Genomic DNA, 12675 nt, shown 5'->3' with positions numbered 1-12675 from the left:
AGGAAACAGTCAGAAACTTTAATGAACATGACAAACAAAAACACACTATTTCTTACAATATTCTTACATTTCCATTAATTCTATATCTGGTCCCTATTTCCAATCTCCAGTGCCCTAAAATCTTCCCTTAGGCATTCTTCCAGACTCTACAAGCCTATCACATCCAACCATGCTTGGGTCTTTAAATCCTTAAAGGGGTAGTCTAGTGGTGAAAAACGTATCCCCTATCGTAAGGATAGGGGATAAGTTTGAGATCGCGGGGGGTCTGACCACTGGGACCCCTGTGATCTCTCTGAACGGGGCCCCGGCTCTCCGGCCAGATAGCGGGTGTTGACCACCGCACGACGCGGCGGCAGACACGCCCCCTCAATACATCGCTATGGCAGAACCGGAGATTGCCGAAGGCAGCGCTCCGGCTCTGCCATAGAGTTGTATTGAGGGGGTGTGTCAGCCGCCGCTTCGTGCGGTGGTTGACACACCCCCCTTCGTGCTGGCTGTCGGGGCCCCGTACAGGAGATCGCGGGAGCCCCCAGCGGTCGGACACCCCGCGATCTGCAACTTATCCCCTATCTTTAGGATTGGGGATAAGTTGCTCACCACTTGTTCACCACTGGACTACTCCTTTAACCCCTTAAGGACCAGGCCATTTTACACCTTAAAGGGAACCAATCATCAGATTTTACCCTATATAATGCTTGGCAAAGCGTTATATAGGGCAAAATCTTTATTTTCACCATTCCCGGGGGATGCTCCTGCCCCCAGGGATGGTGAAGATATGAAGTTATAAACTAGTCACCGCAGCCGACGTAAGTAGTCACCTGGGCGGGGAGCTCTTCTCATCTACTCCCGTTCTTCTGCAAGCAGCGACGCCCCCTCCGCTTGATTGATGGGCCGTGTCATTGCTCTGCTCCGTCTGTTCAGTGAGCGGAACAGTGACGCTGTCCATCAATCAAGCAGAGGGGCGTAGCTCCCGGCCGAAGAACGGGAGTAGATGAGAAGAGCTTCCCGCCCAGGTGACTACTTACGGCGGCGGCGGTGACTAGTTTATAACTTCATATCTTCACCATCCCTGGGGGCAGGAGCATCCCCCGGGAATGGTGAAAATAAAGATTTTACCCTATATGACGCTTTGCCAAGCGTTATATAGGGTAAAATCTGATGATTGGTTCCCTTTAAGGACCGGAGCATTTTTTTGCAATTCTGACCACTGTCACTTTAACCCCTTAAGGACCAAGGACGTACCGGTACGTCCTTGGTCCTGCTCTTCTGATATAACGCGGGGTTACACAGTAACCCCGCGTCATATCACGGCGGGCCCGGCGTCATAGTGAAGCCGGGACCCGCCTCTAATAGCGCGCAGCGCCGATCGCGGCGCCGCGCGCTATTAACCCTTTAGCCGCGCGCTCAGAGCTGAGCCGCGTGGCTAAAAGTGAAAGTGAAAGTTCCCGACTAGCTCAGTCGGGCTGTTCGGGATAGCCGCGGCTAATCGCGGCATCCCGAACAGCTGACAGGACAGCGGGAGGGCCCCTTCCTGCCTCCTCGCTGTCCGATCGCCGAATGACTGCTCAGTGCCTGAGATCCAGGCATGAGCAGTCATGCGGCAGAATCGTTGATCACTGGTTTCTTATGAGAAACCAGTGATCAACATAGAAGATCAGTGTGTGCAGTGTTATAGGTCCCTATGGGACCTATAACACTGCAAAAAAAAGTGAAAAAAAAAGTGAATAAAGATCCTTTAACTCCTCCCCTATTAAAAGTTTGAATCGCCCCCCTTTTCCAATAAAAAAAAAAAGTGTAAATAAAAATAAACATATATGGTATCACCGCGTGCGGAAATGTCCGAATTATAAAAATATATCATTAATTAAACCGCTCGGTCAATGGCATGCGCGCAAAAAAATTCCAAAGTCCAAAATAGTGCATTTTTGGTCACTTTTTTAGTCAGAAGATGACAATTTTAAACGTATTAATTTTCCTGCATGTAGTTATGATTTTTTCCAGAAGTCCAACAAAATCAAACCTATATAAGTAGGGTATCATTTTAATCGTATGGACCTACAGAATACATATCAGGTGTCATTTTTACTACGTAGAAACGGAAGCCCCCAAAAGTTACAAAACAGCATTTTTTTTTTCAATTTTGTCGCACAATGATTTTTTTTCCCGCTTCACCATAGATTTTTGGGCAAAATGACTGACGTCATTACAAAGTAGAATTGGTGGCGCAAAAAATAAGCCATCATATGGATTTTTAGGTGCAAATTTGAAAGAGTTCTGATTTTTTTAAAGGCAAGGAGCAAAAAACGAAAATGCAAAAACTGAAAAAACCCCGGTCCTTAAGGGGTTAAACATTAATAACTCTGGAATGCTTTTACTTATTCTGATTCTGAGTGTTTTTTCGCGACATATTCTACTTTAACATAGTGGTACATTTTTGTGGTACCTTGCATCCTTTCTTGGTGAAAAATCCCCAAATTTGATGAAAAAAATGAAAATTTAGCATTTTTCTAACTTTGAAGCTCTCTGCTTGTAAGGAAAATGGATATTCAAAATAAAAAAAAATTTTGGTTCACATATACAATATGTCTACTTTATGTTTGCATCATAAAATTGATGAGTTACTTTTGGAAGACACCAGAGGGCTTCAAAGTTCAGCAGCAATTTTTAAATTTTTCACAAAACTCACTATTTTTCAGTGACCAGTTCAGTTTTGAAGTGGATTTGAAGGGTCTTCATCTTAGAAATGCCCCACAAATGACCCCATTATAAAAACTGCACCCCCCAAAGTATTCAAAATGACATTCAGTAAGTGTTTTAACCCTTTAGGTGTGTCACAGGAATAGCAGCAAAGTGAAGGAGAAAATTCAAAATCTTCATTTTTTACACTCGCATGTTCTTGTAGACCCAATTTTTGAATTTTTACAAGGGGTAAAAGGAGAACATTTTTACTTGTATTTGAAACCCAATTTCTCTCGAGTAAGGACATACCTCATATGTCTATGTAAATTGTTCGGCGGGCGCAGTAGAGGGCTCAGAAAGGAAGGAGCGACAAATGGTTTTTGGGGGGCATGTCACCTTTAGGAAGCCCCTAAAAAAAAAAAACACATGGCATACCATTTTGGAAACTAGACCCCTCGGGGAACGTAACAAGGGGTAAAGTGAACCTTAATACCCCACAGGGGTTTCACGACTTTGGCATATGTAAAAAAATAACAATAATTTTTACCTAAAATGCTTGGATTCCCAAAAATTTTTAATTTTTACAAAGGGTTAAAGCAGAAAATACCCACCAAAATTTGAAGCCCAATTTCTCCCGATTCAGTAAACACCCCATATGGGGGTGAAAAGTGCTCTGCTGGCGCACTACAGGTCTCAGAAGAGGAGTAGTCACATTTGGCTTTTTGGAAGCAAATTTTGCTGCATTTAGGAAGCCCCTATGGTGCCAGGACAGCAAAAAAAAAAAAAAAAAACACACATGGCATTACATTTTGGAAACTAGACCCCTCGGGGAACGTAACAGTGTTACAGGGAGTACTTACACCTCACAGGTTTTTTGAACAGTGGGCCGTAAAAGTGAAAAATTTGATTTTTTTGCACTATATTGATAGTGTTACCCCAAATGTTTCATTTTCACATTGGGCAATAGGGCAAAAGGCCCACAAAATTTGTAGAACAACTTCGTCTGAGAAAAAAACATACCCATATGTGGATGTAAATTGTTCTGTGGACGCACTACAATGCTCAGAATAGAAGGAGTGAAATTTTGTTGAAATTGAAGTTGGGGGTCATGTGCATTTATAAAGCCCCCATTGTGCAATAACAGCCCTAAAAAAAAAAACACATGTGACACCATTTTAGAAACTACACCACTCAATGAATGTAACAAGGGGTACAGTGGGAAATAACACCTCACAGGTTTTTTGAAAAAATGGGCCATAAATTGAAAAATTAGATGTTTTTACACTAAAATGCTGGGGTTACCCAATTTTTTACATTTTCACAAGGGGTAATATGAGATATTGGGTTACAAATTTTTGAGGGCTTTTCCCCCTGACAATAAAAATACATCCACATATGGGGTAACGTGCTGGACGGGCGCACAACAAGGCTCAGAAGTCAGAGGTCACTTTGTATTTGTGGCCTATGGCATATCAGTAGCTGACGGTTACATACATTCCGAGGAAAATACAAAAATGAAACACCCACATGTGACACCATTACAGAAAGTACCCACCCTGAGGAATGGGTATTGGGGTAAAGAGGACATTTTTAATGCCCAGGTGTTTCCTAAATTTATTTTCCAGGAATGGATGAAGTGTATCAAATTTGGAAGTCATTGTACCCTGGACTGGTACATTGGAGCCGAATTCTGGGGAATGAAAATTAGGGCAAAGAATGGAAAATTTAGTACTCCATCGAAGTGTGATACTCCCTGAAGCAGCCTATGCAGTGGCCCGGATTATCTGGGCAAGTGTCACACTGAATGGTGGTGTCCCTCCGTCTCCCCTTCCTGTGACACACTCTGCATTTCTTCTGGGTTCGTCCTGACCTTCTAGTGTTGGGGAAAGTGTTGGCCCGAGACGATCCGGGGACCTAAAGTTCCAGAGGTGCTCTGACCCGCTCCTTGGCGGTCACCAAAGATGAGGGCCCTTAGAACTACCTCTTGGAACTGCAGTTATATCCCTGTGTTGCCATCGTACTTGTACAGTATAAAAGAGTTGTACATGGCAACCTGTACCATCTAGACCGCAACCTTTTTATACCATACACGTGTTTTCCGCATGGCATTATTTGGCTTGGGGACTTGATCAGAAAGATCAACTCCCCCCATATACCAATTGTAGTCCAGAATACAATCGGGCTCGAGGACCGGTCCCGCGGTACCTCGCACAGGGACAGGGGTGCTGCCGTTCCCATGAATAGTGGTGAGCATAAGGACATCCCTCTTGTCCTTATACCGGACCAACAACAGGTTCTCATGGGAAAAGGCACGGCACTCACCCCGGGGGATAGGAGCATGTACGGGATGGGGCGGAAGGCCTCTTTGATTCTTACGGACTGTCCCACAAGCGACTGTGGATCAGGCGGCGAGGGATGTGAAGAGAGGGATACTATTATAAAAGTTATCCACGTAAAAGGTGGTAACCTTTATCTAGCAATGGGTGCAAAAGGCCCCAAACGATTTTCCCGATAACACCCAGAGTGGGGGGACATTCTGGGGGTTCAAAACGTGAATCTCGTACCTCATACACTATAAACTTGCAAGTGTACCCGGAGGTACTCTCGCAAAGTTTATACATCTTCACGCCATACCGCGCTCGCTTGGTAGGGATGTATTGCCGGAAGCTGAGTCTCCCCTTGAAGCTGATGAGAGACTCATCAATAGCGACCTTCCGCTGCGGGACATAGGCCTCCCAAAATCTGTCCCCGAAGCGATTGATGACCGGCCTGATTTTATACAGGCGGTCATACGCAGGATCAGTTCGGGGGGGGGGGGGGGGGGGGGACATGCCGCATTATCAGCATAATGCAAACATCTCCGAATGGCCTCGAACCGGGGACGTGTCATGGCCATACTGTAGAGGGGTGTCTGGTAAAAGACGTCCCCACTCCAATATTGCCTGACACAGGGTTTTTTAACTAGACCCATATGCAGCACGAGGCCCCAAAAGGTCCTCATTTCGGCTGCATCGACTGGAGTCCAGCCGCTGGGTCTAGCTAAAAATGAGCCCGGGTTAGCGGCGACGAACTGTTGGGCATACAGAGTCGTCTGTGTAACCATCAAATTAACAAAGTCGTCACTGAAAAAATAACCGAAAAAGTCAATTTCAGTGAACCCGACAATGTTAATTTTGATTCCCGAGTCGCCAACAAACTCAGGAATCACTGGCTCGTGGTCCGCTGGCTGAGTCCAGACAAGTTCTCCGGTACGATGTACCAGTAATCTTGGCTGGGGGGCTTCACTAGTATGTGCGCCAGGGGGACTCCTACTAGCATGGGGCACAGGGTCAAGGGCAGAGGAGGTTTGCGGCGCCGCACGGCGTCGTCTCCGCCACCTTTGTGGCTCATCATCTGAACTAGATGACGAGGAGGACGATGAAATAAGGATGGTGGGGTCTTCATCGTCCTCTGAGATGCTTTCAGAGTCGGAGGCAAGTATGGCATATGCCTCCTCCGCCAAAAACTCTCTGCGGGCCATTACATAGTTACATAGTTAGTACGGTCGAAAAAAGACATATGTCCATCAAGTTCAACCAGGGAATTAAGAGGTAGGGGTGTGGCGCGATATTGGGGAAGGGATGGGATTTTATATTTCTTCATAAGCATTAATGTTATTTTGTTCCAGGAATGTATCTAATCCTGTTTTAAAGCTGTTAATTGTTCCTGCTGTGACCAGTTCCTGAGGTAGACCGTTCCATAAATTCACAGTCCTCACGGTAAAGAAGGCGTGTCGCCCCTTGAGACTAAACTTTTTCTTCTCCAGACGGAGGGAGTGCCCCCTCGTCCTTTGGGGGGGTTTAACCTGGAACAGTTTTTCTCCATATTTTTTGTATGGGCCATTAATATACTTATATACGTTTATCATATCCCCCCTTAAACGTCTCTTCTCAAGACTAAACAATTGTAACTCCTTTAATCGCTCCTCATAGCTAAGATGTTCCATGCCCCATATTAGTTTAGTCGTGCGTCTCTGCACCCTTTCCAACTCCGCAATGTCCCTTTTATGGACAGGTGCCCAAAACTGAACAGCATATTCCAGGTGAGGCCGTACCAATGCTTTATAAAGGGGGAGTATTATGTCCCTGTCCCTTGAGTCCATGCCTCTTTTGATACATGACAATATCCTGCCGGCTTTGGAAGCAGCAGCCTGACATTGCATGCTATTCTGTAGTCTGTGATCTACAAGTACACCCAGATCCTTCTCTACCAGTGACTCTGACAGTTTAATCCCCCCTAAGACATACGACGCATGCAGGTTATTAGTACCCAGATGCATAACTTTACATTTATCCACATTGAACCTCATTTGCCAAGTGGATGCCCAGACACTTAGTCTATCCAAGTCATCTTGTAACTTATGCACATCCTCTATAGACTGTACCGTGCTACAAAGCTTGGTGTCATCTGCAAAGATAGAAACAGAGCTGTTAATACCATCCTCTATATCATTGATAAATAAATTAAACAACAGCGGGCCCAGTACTGAACCTTGGGGTACACCACTAATAACCGGGGACCAATCAGAGTACGAATCATTGACCACCACTCTCTGGGTACGATCCATGAGCCAGTGTTCAATCCAGTTACAAACTAAAATTTCCAAACCCAAAGACCTTAACTTACCTGTCAGACGTCTATGAGGGACAGTATCAAACGCTTTAGCAAAATCCAGAAACACTATAGCCACAGCCATTCCTCTGTCAAGGCTTCTACTCACCTCTTCATAAAAGCAAATTAGATTGGTTTGACAACTTCTATCCTTAGTAAACCCATGCTGGCTATCACTTATAATACTATTATCCCCTATGTATTCCTGTATGTAATCCCTTATAAGTCCTTCAAACAATTTACCCACAATGCACGTTAAATTTACCGGTCTATAGTTTCCTGGGGAAGACCTAGAGCCCTTCTTGAAGATTGGTACCACATTAGCCTTGCGCCAGTCCCTTGGCACAATACCAGACACCAGAGAATCTCTAAATATCATGAACAGGGGTACAGATATTACTGAACTTACCTCTCTAAGAACTCTTGGGTGTAGTCCATCCGGCCCTGGGGATTTGCTTACATTTATATCACTTAACTTACCTTGTACCATCTCTACATTAAGCCAGTTCAGTACATTACATGATGTGTTACCAGCACTGACCTGGCCAATGTCAGCTCCTTTTTCCATAGTGTATACAGAACTACTCTAATGTGGATAGGGGGGGGGGGAACTTTGTGTATGTGCTGCGTGTGGTGTGGTGCGATACTACCTCCCTAACCCGCCCTAACCTAACTAAACTAACCCGCCCTAAAAGAAAATAAAAAAAATATATAAAAAGGGGACTTCTAGCGCAAAAAAAGCCCTGTGCCAAAAAAAGCGCTTATCTAATCAGTGGTGTGCACACTGATTAGCGCTTGTGGCAGCAGGGGGCGCAGAAGTCAGTGGGGGGTCTGGCCACTCAGCCCAGAACATTGGCTGGTGGCTTGTACACAGACACCCACACAAAAAACCCGAAAAATAAAATAAAAAAAACGCTTAACCCCGAAAAAATGCACCCACCTGAACCCAAAAAAAAATAAATCACTGACAGTGGTGGGACAGGCTGCACACACAGGTACGATCTGTCCACACAGTACACGCCTGCTACTGGTGGCACGGACCGCCTATGGGTGCAAAAAAGCGCTAGAAAACCCGAAAAAAGCGCCGGCACCACAAAAAAAAAAAACGCTGATCAGTACTACGGGACTGATCAGCGGTGGCTGGGCTTTAACAAACCGTGGCGGACCGCTCTTTTATAACTAAGAGGGTCCGCACACACGCTTAGGGGAGAAAAAAAAAAGATCCGCGCCAAAAAAAAAATGCTGGTGGCAGACCGCAGCGACCCAGCAGGGCCGGGGTCACGCAGCTAAAGGTGCTACGGACCCACGGACACCCACTGAGGTATGCCAAAAAAAAAAAAAAATACTTTTTTTTTTAACCCTAACCTGTCCCTACCTAATCTAAAGCTAACCCTGGGGATGGTGGGCAGCGCGGGGCCCCGTCCTGCTCGCCAGATCTCTGTGAAATGGCAGGCAGAACGGAGCAACATGCTCCTAGCCCCCACCATCCCCTCCCATTACACTGTGATTGGTGTGGCCACTTTGGCCACCCAATCACACTGTAGTGGGGGCGGTGGCAACAATGCCAGCCCCCAGTACAGCACTAATGATGATTGGTGGTGTATATTACACCACCATTCCTCATCTATATCTGGGTCACGGGGTCACACGTGACCCTGATGACCCGGAACCGCTGCAGAACGCCGGTAAGCACACTGCCGGGATGTCTGCTGAATGAAATCAGCAGACATCCGGCTCCGATCCCCGCCCGGCGAGCGGCAGGGAACGGAATCGCAGCGCATCGCTCGTCTGAATTGACGAGCGATGCGCTGCGATCGCCGACATGAGGGGTCATCATGACCACCCTGGGCGATATGCCGCGATGCCTGCTGAACGATTTCAGCAGGCATCGGGCACCGGCTCCCCTCCAGCTAGCGGCGGGGGGCCGGGATTTGACAGGACGTACTCAAACGTCCTGAGTCCTTAAGGACTCGGAAAAGGGGCCGTTTGAGTACGTCCTGCGTCCTTAAGGGGTTAAAGTGACAGTGGTCAGATGTGCAAAAAATGGGCGGGTCCTTAAGGTTAAAAAGGCGAAGCGGAAAAAATTTTATCGTGCAACAAAATTGAAGAAAACATGCCATTTTGTAACTCTTGGGGGCTTCCGTTTCTACGCAGTGCATTTTTCGATATAAATGACATCTTATCTTTATTCTGTAGATCCATACGATTAAAATGATACCCTACTTATATAGGCTTGATTTTGTATTACTTCTAAAAAATAAAAAATAAATCATAATTACATGCAGGAAAATGTATAAGTTTAAAATTGTCATCTTCTGATCCCCTATAACTTTTTCATTTTTCCACGTACGGGCCGGTATGAAGGCTCATTTTTTGCACCGTGATCTGATGTCTTTATCGGTACCATATTTATAATGATTGGACTTTTTGATCGCTTCATTTTTTCATGATATAAAAAGTGACCAAAAATAAGCTATTTTGGACTTTTGAATTTTTTTGCGCGTACGCCATTGACCGTGCCGTTTAATTAACAATATATTTTTATAGTTCGGACATTTCCGCACAATACCACATATGTTTATTTTTATGAAAAGAGGGGTGATTCTTACTTTTATTAGGGAAGGTGTTAATTTTATTATTAATTTTTTTTAACACTAAAAAAGAGGGCAGTACTATCAGACAGAAGAGAGCATAGAGGAGTATTATCAGACAGTAGAGGGGAGTACTATCAGACAGGAAAGAGCAATGAGGAGTACTACCAGACAGGAGAGAGCACAGAGGAGTACTACCAGACAGGAGAGAGCACAGAGGAGTACTACCAGACAGGAGAGAGCACAGAGGAGTACTATCAGACAGGAGAGAGCACAGAGGAATACTATCAGACAGGAGAGAGCACGGAGGAGTGCTATCATACAGGAGAGAGCAGTACTATCAGACAGGAGAGAGCACAGAGGAGTACTATCAGAGAGGAAAGAGCACAGAGTAGTGCCATCAGACAGGAGAGAGCACAGAGTAGTGCTATAAGGCAGGAGAGAGCACAGAGGAGTACTATCAGACAGGAGAGTGCAGTACTATCAGACAGAAGAGAGCATAGAGGAGTAGTATCAGACATGAGAGAGCACAGAGGAGAAGTATCAGACAGGAAAGAGCACAGAGAATTCCTATCAGACAGGAGAGAGCACAGAGGAGTGCTATCAGACAGGAAAGAGCACAGAGGAGTGCTATCAGACAGGAAAGAGCACAGAGGAGTAGTATCAGACAGGAAAGAGCACAGAGAATTCCTATCAGACAGGAGAGAGCACAGAGGAGTACTATCAGACAGGAGAGAGCACAGAGGAGTACTATCAGACAGGGGAGAGCACATATGAGTGCTATCAGACAGGAGAGAGCACAGAGGAGTACTACCAGACAGGAGAGAGCACAGAGGAGTACTACCAGACAGTAGAGAGCACAGAGGAGTACTACCAGACAGGAGAGAGCACAGAGGAGTACTACCAGACAGGAGAGAGCACAGAGGAGTACTACCAGACAGGAGAGAGCACAGAGGAGTACTACCAGACAGGAGAGAGCACAGAGGAGTACTACCAGACAGGAGAGAGCACAGAAGAGTACTACCAGACAGGAGAGAGCACAGAAGAGTACTATCAGAAAGGAGAGGGCACAGAGGAGTACTATCAGACAGGAGAGAGCACAGAGGAGTACTGACAGGAGAGAGCACAGAGTACTATCAGACAAGAGAGAGCACAGAGTACTATCAGACAAGAGAGAGCACAGAGGAGTACTATCAGACAGGAGAGAGCACAGAGGAGTACTATTAGACAGGAGAGAGCACAGAGGAGTACTATCAGAAAGGAGAGAGCAGTACTATCAGACAAGAGAGAGCACAGAGGAGTACTATCAGACAGGATAGAGCACAGAGGAGTACTATCAGACAGGAGAGAGCTGTACTATCAGACAGGAGAGAGAACAGAGGAGTACTATTAGACAGGAAAGAGCAATGAGGAGTACTACCAGACAGGGGAGAGCACAGAGGAGTGCTATCAGACAAGAGAGAGCACAGAGGAGTGCTATCAGACAGGAGAGAGTACAGAGGAGTACTATCAGACAGGAAAGAGCACAAAGGAGTACTATCAGACAGGAAAGAGCAATGAGGAGTACTACCAGACGGGAGATCACAGAGGAGTGCTAGCTCACCCTTATTTACTGGACTTTATCCATGCCTGTGCTTCAGCTTCAACAAAGCCAGGATTTTATAAGCCATGATTTCTATAAAAAGGAAATTGACGTGGATCTGGAGGGACAAAAACGGCAGAGCTTCCTCATGGAACAAGTATCGTCTGATACACAATGGCCCTCATCTACTATTCTAAACCCGACTTGTTTTGTCGTTTTTTTTTTTGCACATCTTTGTCTGAGACATGTCGCAGACATCGTGCGCCAGTCTGCGACACGATGCGACATTTTTTCCCCGACGGACCCGATGTGGATTCTCCCAAACCCGAAAAAGGGGCGTAACCTGACATTTCTGAGCTTTCCCACGTACTTATAAAGGTTTCCAACCCGAATTTGTTGAATTGTTGTGGATTTTTTCCCCGACAACTCAGAGGAGTTGGAAACCAAAACCTACAAAACCCATGTGCGACAAACAGGATGCAACATAATAATAAATGTGAATTCGGGTAGAAAACAGACATAGTGCACATCTACAATCTTGTATAATGATCTGATTGCTTCTCAGCATAATATCAAAAACTAACAGGTTGTTAGTATACATTTTTGATCAAAAAGTACAAGCCCACTCGCCACGTCAAGGCCACCTATTTAGACATAATAATAAATACCAGGGGGGAAAAAGCAATCGGGTAAGAAAGCAAGATAGACTTACAACCCGATTTTCTAAGTAAATGAGGGCCAATATGTGTGACGAGCAGATGGTGTGTAGTGAGTTATTAAACCACTCACCTTGCTTAGTTGTGTATAATGACACAACTGCAAATGCGCTTAGACAGTCAAATAGGTGATGCAGCCTCCTGGTTCCAGGTCTTGGAATGCTCCAGGCCGGTCAGTGGAATGGTAGGTTTAGGGATAAAAATACCAGGTTTCTGTGCCAAAAACCTGGTATTTTTTCCCCTAAACCTACCATATAAAAAGGAAATAAAATTTTCTTATGAAGTATATTGGAAAGGTTAATGTTTTGCCAAGATGCACAACATATGAATTTTTTTTTAATCTGATAGTGCCCATTTAAATTTACTCTGCACTTAACTTGGTTTACATATGTTATGTTGTTTCCGTGGAGATAATGGTTATATTTTGTGGCTGCAGGAATACTGCATGTCATCAGCC

Source organism: Hyla sarda, chromosome 6 (genome assembly GCF_029499605.1).
Source record: "Hyla sarda isolate aHylSar1 chromosome 6, aHylSar1.hap1, whole genome shotgun sequence".
In the NCBI taxonomy this organism is placed as follows: domain Eukaryota; kingdom Metazoa; phylum Chordata; class Amphibia; order Anura; family Hylidae; genus Hyla; species Hyla sarda.
This window is presented reverse-complemented; position numbering follows the sequence as displayed.